Here is a 6,188-nt window from a genome sequence, read left to right as displayed (position 1 = left end):
GACATAATTTCGTGCTCGCGAAACCAATGGCCTCATTCGAGCGGGTATATAACAAAAGTCAAAGAACGCCGACACTGGGTTTATTCACGGAAGATGGTAGAATCGGATCAGTGTGCAATGTGAGGATGCAACAACGACCAGCGCTTTCAGTCCTTTCTTCTCATTTTCTGTACACGATCCAGTGACCAGAATGTTGAAAGGTGAAAATTGCCGGGAATGGTGCAACGCAAGGAACTGTGGTCTACTTGGTAAAACCCACCAGCCGTGTATTGGCAAAAGGGCGTAATCCCGTTACAATAGGAGCTAATGGGACCGAAAATGTCTGCATTCAAGAGGCAACTTACCATAACAGAGACATTTTCCTGTGTCCCACAGATCACAGTGACAACAGGCTATCAATTAAATGCTGGGACCTTTGACAGGCCCGGCTGGTGGTTTTCTAAAGAGTGAATAATTTGCTTTTCGTGTACTCAAGACGAGTTGAAATGTAAACGCGGTGTTGTTAAGAAGAGAAATTTTAATCAACGATCTTTTTCCGTTAAAATCGCTTTCCAGTGGCCCATAAATTCGATTGCTAGCGCATATCGTTTGAAATAAGAAATAAACTAAATCCCACCAGTCGTCGTCTTATGATGAAAAAGAAAAAAACAAGTACGAAGGTACGGTATTTTGATTTTTAACGAAGGTCAAAGAAATTAAAGTGGTAGTTGTTTTGATCTATAAATAAATTTTTGGGCTCCGGAACCTCCCAAAAAAAAAAGTTTTCCAGCTGTTAACTACGCTCCGATAACTCTCATTTCAATGTCCGCACGTTGTATGTGGGCTGTAGTTAATCCGAAACCGTAGTCAAAACATTTTCAGGTGCTTTTGCAATCAGTGAATAACTTTGTTTTCCAGGCGATATACTGCACAGAGTTCGCAGATGCTGCGTTTTAGGAAAACAATTGTTTTCATTTTTACTGCGGTAGATTAGAAATTAAAACGCCACATTGGTGAAAGACGGCGTCAAATTTACTTCAATTTTAAACCTTTTTTTTTATTAGTTCTCATTTGGTCTTTTCGTTGTGCAAATTTATTCGTTATTTTCTGCAGCCAACATTTTCTTTTGTCATCAAACAACCCAATGCGATTAATTGTTACAGTAAGTATTCTATGTTGCTCGTTGAAAAAATGAATTTTTGGGTCAGAAGTACTTTTTTCCACTTCTGGCATGCTAAGTCAAAATAGAGCGACGAACTGCAAAAACTCATTGCCTTTTTCAGTCACCAAGGCTATTTTTTGCTACGCTTTGTAAATCCTGAACGAATTGGACATATCAAAAGACAGGTGTTAGCGAAGAAGCTTCCATATGCAAATTAACCAGTTCCTGTTATTAAGCGAGTAATCATTACTTGAAGTCTAACTTCACGCGATATAATTCGCGACGTAGCTTTGATAATTCAGCACTCAAGCGAAATGCGCGGTGTTTATTAGCTTTTATTCTGAAGAAAGACAACTTTAACTCCGCTTGTGCGTATTATAGCAATTAGGCGACCAAGAAAAATGGATTCGTACTTGTCGCTGGATGAACTGTTTGTTAGCTTTCCTAACCAAGCGTTGAAATCGCGGACGAGAAACAGGCGTAGAGAAGAAGAGAGCGATGTTTTTCGGGAAAGTAGCGGCGACCGCAGAAACTCGTACGACCGAGCAGAAGGCAAGGGCGAAATACAGAGCAGAAATGAAGTTTTTACCGCAGCCGACTACGTTCAAGCGAACGGAGAGAGGGAATCTCATGCTGGTAAACTGCCAAGTATCCGTCCCGGATCTGTCAGACAGAGGAACATATTAAGGAAGGAACGGAATCGAGAGGAATTAAGCTGCATCGATTTGGACGACTTGTCGGGTTGGGAGAAACCTCCGATGACCAACTCTAGACGAGTCGGGAAGGAAGGGACAATCTGCAGAAATAATTTACCATCTCCAGGATCCCGGCATTGCCCTGGCGAAGAGAAATCGGAACGCAATGCGATACTTCAACCTTCTTTTGCCAAGAAAGAAGCTTCACATTCGGCTAACTCTTTTAGTGCTTTTGTTTACCGACCTCAGCAGCTGTCGCTTGGAAGTTCCACAGAGCTGCACGGACAAAACGCCCAGCGGCGAATTTTATTCAGCCCTCCAGTCACTCCAAAACCGGAGCGTCCTGTAGATCTGTCGGACAAATTCACTAGATTCTTAGAAAGGGAGTTTTCGATCATTAAAGGAGAAAGTGTGAGCTCAACTCTGAGAACTCCTTTTCGATCGGATTCAGATCTTTCTCAAGAAAGACCACCACTTAATTCCAACTCGACCGAGCGCTCGGAGTCAGCTGGAAAACCAGTGATAGGAAATACAAACAGAAACGTAAGCCGGGAAAGGTCAAAGTACAGCATAAGCACAAGACGCGATACTTTGCCATCTACAGGACCTCGCCGTTGGGCTGGTGAAGCTAATTGGGGAAGTGCAGATTCTGTTACCGAACCTTCTTTCGTAAATAAGATCTCGTCAGATTCGCCAAACCTTTCTAACACGTTGCCTGCGAAGCTTGACTTGGGTCGAAGAGCACTATCGCTACCCTCGGAAAGAAGGGGGCCGTTTACAACGTCGCAAAGAGACATGTCTCCTTGTTCGTCCCGTAAGGAGTTCGAGGACCGGCCTTTGTTTAGCCCGTCAGAAAGTCGGCGCCATGTACAGGAACTACCTTTAAATCTTCCAGAGAAACTTGCCAAATTTATTGAAGTAGAATTTTCTGTCATTAAAGGGGAGGATAAGAGCTCGATCCAAAGACAAAAGTATGGTGTCTCTGCAGAAACTGAATCACCCCGTGAAAGCCCTAAGGAATTGAGAAAGTCGCCTTCTTCGCTTTTACAAAGAAGAGGAAGACAGGAAGACGATGTTCACTAAAATTGTGATGAACAGACTCAACTAAAAATAGAACACAAGCAGCAGTGATAAAAATTGTTCACGTAACAGTTGAAAGCATTTTATCCCAAGCATGAAGTTTTGCTTGTTGATTAACATACATTTTCAAAGGCAACCATCACAATTTTCTGAACAATTATTTATATCATTATTGTTATTGGAGGTCTATAGAACTGAGAAAAATGATCTACAGTATTAATCTAATGTTGATGTTTAGAGAAGGCCTTAGCTCTGTAAGGAATAGATTCTCATCAATTTTGCAACGGTTGTTGAAAAAATTGAAACGGTTACTAATGAAATTGTGTGTTGCTCAGCAAACGAAACGTTAAGTTTAGGATGAAATGCGCTGGTGTACAATGTTTCTCACCATTGTTTGTGTTATATCTTTATTCAAACTACGATGGCCTGAGAACTAGACTCAGCTAAGTAGCTTTAGCAGTTGTAAGTACATTATGTCTGATGAAATACAGAGTTTTCTCTGTAGAATGACAATATATTTGGGAAAGCAATACCCATTTGGAATTTATGGCTTCGTTATATGTTACATGTTTGCAGAAGGTCGGTTAGTATACGTGCTGAAGTGTTGATCGCAATAAATTTAAGTTCAATTTGTACACTGATCAAATTAAATATATTCCCATGTACTGTAGAATTCCGGTCATAAGTCTTGAGTTTAAATAACTGTTTTGGGTAGGCGTATAAACGGGGAGGAGTGAGCTTATATCCGGGGGGCTTATAAGCGGTATAGAAAAAAGATTTCGAAGTGATCTGGCGAATCTAACATCCAGCAAAATTAAAAACATTTTATCTACTTGACACCAAGAACCACAAGGCTCAACTAAGGTAACAAATGCGCAAAGGGGAAATGTCATTGTATGGAGCCTTCTAATCGGATGGCAAATACTGTAGCTAGGGTAATAAAATAAGCTCTTTGACATTGGATAAAGTTGAAGCCTGGTAAATATTTCAGGATTTATCTACTCCAAAATCCAAAAAGGGTTTTATGAGAACACGAGAAGAGTTTGACTCTTCGTCCAAAATTTTAAATGATTTCTTGTACTAATAAACCATACAAATGCACCTACCTAGCACTTTAATTACTATAAAATTCCAATCATACAACGCCCTCGATCTCTGATTGGCCAGGGTGCTGTGCTCGTTCGATTTGAAATTACTCGCACGATTATTCGGCTAACGTGCACCTTCCAGTCACTCGCTATAAATGAAACGGGTAATTTTTGGAATTAGAAAATAATGGAATGGATCAGATCATCATTTCCTTGCGTGGATGTGATAAAGTTTCCGTTCACAAACGCGCATGTCATTTCATGAACTTGGCGATTTTGAAAGCGGCCGAGGGTCTGATAGAGATATCTAATTTTGAGTTCAGGCCCTTTAAAGAATGGAAGCAACACGTCTCCCTCAAATATTCAGACAGCCGATGACTATAGAAACTTATTAGAAACTAGATCATTGGATAATGCAATTCAAGAGTGTTCACTGGTTTAGCCATCATGGTATATGAGCCATTATACCATTCTCTACAAATATGGTAAGCGTACGAGTAGTTTTTCGGGGTGTTTTCATTTTTATTTTATTTTAGTTTTCTTTATTTTGGGAGCGTTTTTAATAATACAATTATTTTACTCGCGCTTGTTAGATGTGAGGTGATTATAGCCAACTCGGCGCGACGCCCCTCGTTACCTATCTATCACATCATGATATCCAACGCGCGCTCGTGGAATAATTGTTAAATAAGTATAAGAAAGAAAATGAACCGGTTATCGCCGGAAATATAAAGGCTATTTTTTGTTATCAGTAACAACAGGATCAAAATTTTCCTTCCGAGAAGGCAGACGACTCGTCCGTTTGCGATAACAATTGTGATGCATGTCTGCTACATCTGTTAATGATAACGAAGGTCACACGAACAATATTGTCTATTGCTCGAGAGTATCCATAATCAAAGTTGATTAACGTTTTAGTAAAATATATTTAAAACTGAACGCAAGGGTTTAAAATAAATGAAAACAATTCCTGCATTTACAGACTTAAATCAGCGTAATTAAGACATCTCAGTCGAGCTGAAGTGAAAGAGTAATCTCGATGGGTGGAATTCGAATATCGAGCCTTGTCTAGAGCCACCATTAAGGCGTCGTTCACACTTGGTGCCCGGGCACTGTACCCGGGCACGGTGCCTGACGGGTACCTATGTGAACACAACGTTTTGTGAGTGCCCGAGCCAATAATTGGGCACGGTACTCGGGCACGGGTACAAGGTGGAGACCTTGTACCCGGGCACTGAATCGGGCACGGGCACAAGTCTGCACACGATTTTAGCGAGTGCCCAAGAACTTTACCCACAAACCCCTGCTCCAAGCAGTTATTTTACCCACAAATCCCTGCTCTTCAGTTTCAAAATGGCGGAAGGTCAAAGGTGGACGAGAGAGCAAGTTGATGCTTTAATCGACGCTTACAGTGACGTTAGAGTGCAGGAAAACGTGGAAGGGATAGCAACAAACAAAGAAGTTTATGGTCAAGTGCAAAAATTGATGAAAGATGATCACTCTGGCGTCGTGGGCTCTTCCTGGCCAACCAGCAAAAACGTCAGTAAAACAGCATTGGCTGTCACATACAGCTTGCATAATTATAGAGTGGAAGCACTTCCCGTTGAAGTAGTCTGTGTGATGTTCTAATAGAGCTTTTATGGTAATGTGAGTTCCATCTATTGCTCCCAAGCACTGCGGAAAATTCCACTTCCTTTGAAAGCCATTTATGATCTTCTGTAAATCTGCGCCACCTTGGAGCCTACTGATCATATGCTTCTTTGATCGCACCAAAAGTTGCACAGCTTCATTCACCTTTTGGCATGCTGTTGATGCGCCGACTCCAAACTTGTCTCCTATTTCGCGGTAGTCCAAACCTTTACCCAAGCGTTTCAGAAGCATTGCCACGATCACCCTTACAGAAACAGGTTTGCGCAATCTAGTAACCGTACGTTTAAGGCCCTGCATCTCGCTTACCAAATGTTCGAACATATCTTTTGAAATGCGATAGCTTTCCAACCACTTTCTCTCAGGAAAATGAAGGAACTCATCTTCCAAACCATGCTTATATCGTCGAATCTCCCATGTTCTTCTTGTGGGTCCCTTTGTTGACAGAACGTCTCTCAACTTGCAAGCAATTGAAAGGCAGGTGGTCGTAAAAATGCGCGTAAATTTTAGTCTCTCTTCTTCGTATCTGTCATCTTG

Source organism: Orbicella faveolata, unplaced genomic scaffold (genome assembly GCF_042242905.1).
Source record: "Orbicella faveolata isolate gen_17 unplaced genomic scaffold, um_ofav_v1 contig_12, whole genome shotgun sequence".
NCBI lineage: Eukaryota > Metazoa > Cnidaria > Anthozoa > Scleractinia > Merulinidae > Orbicella > Orbicella faveolata.
The sequence above is the reverse complement of the archived record's forward strand: the minus strand, read 5'-3'. Positions refer to the sequence as shown.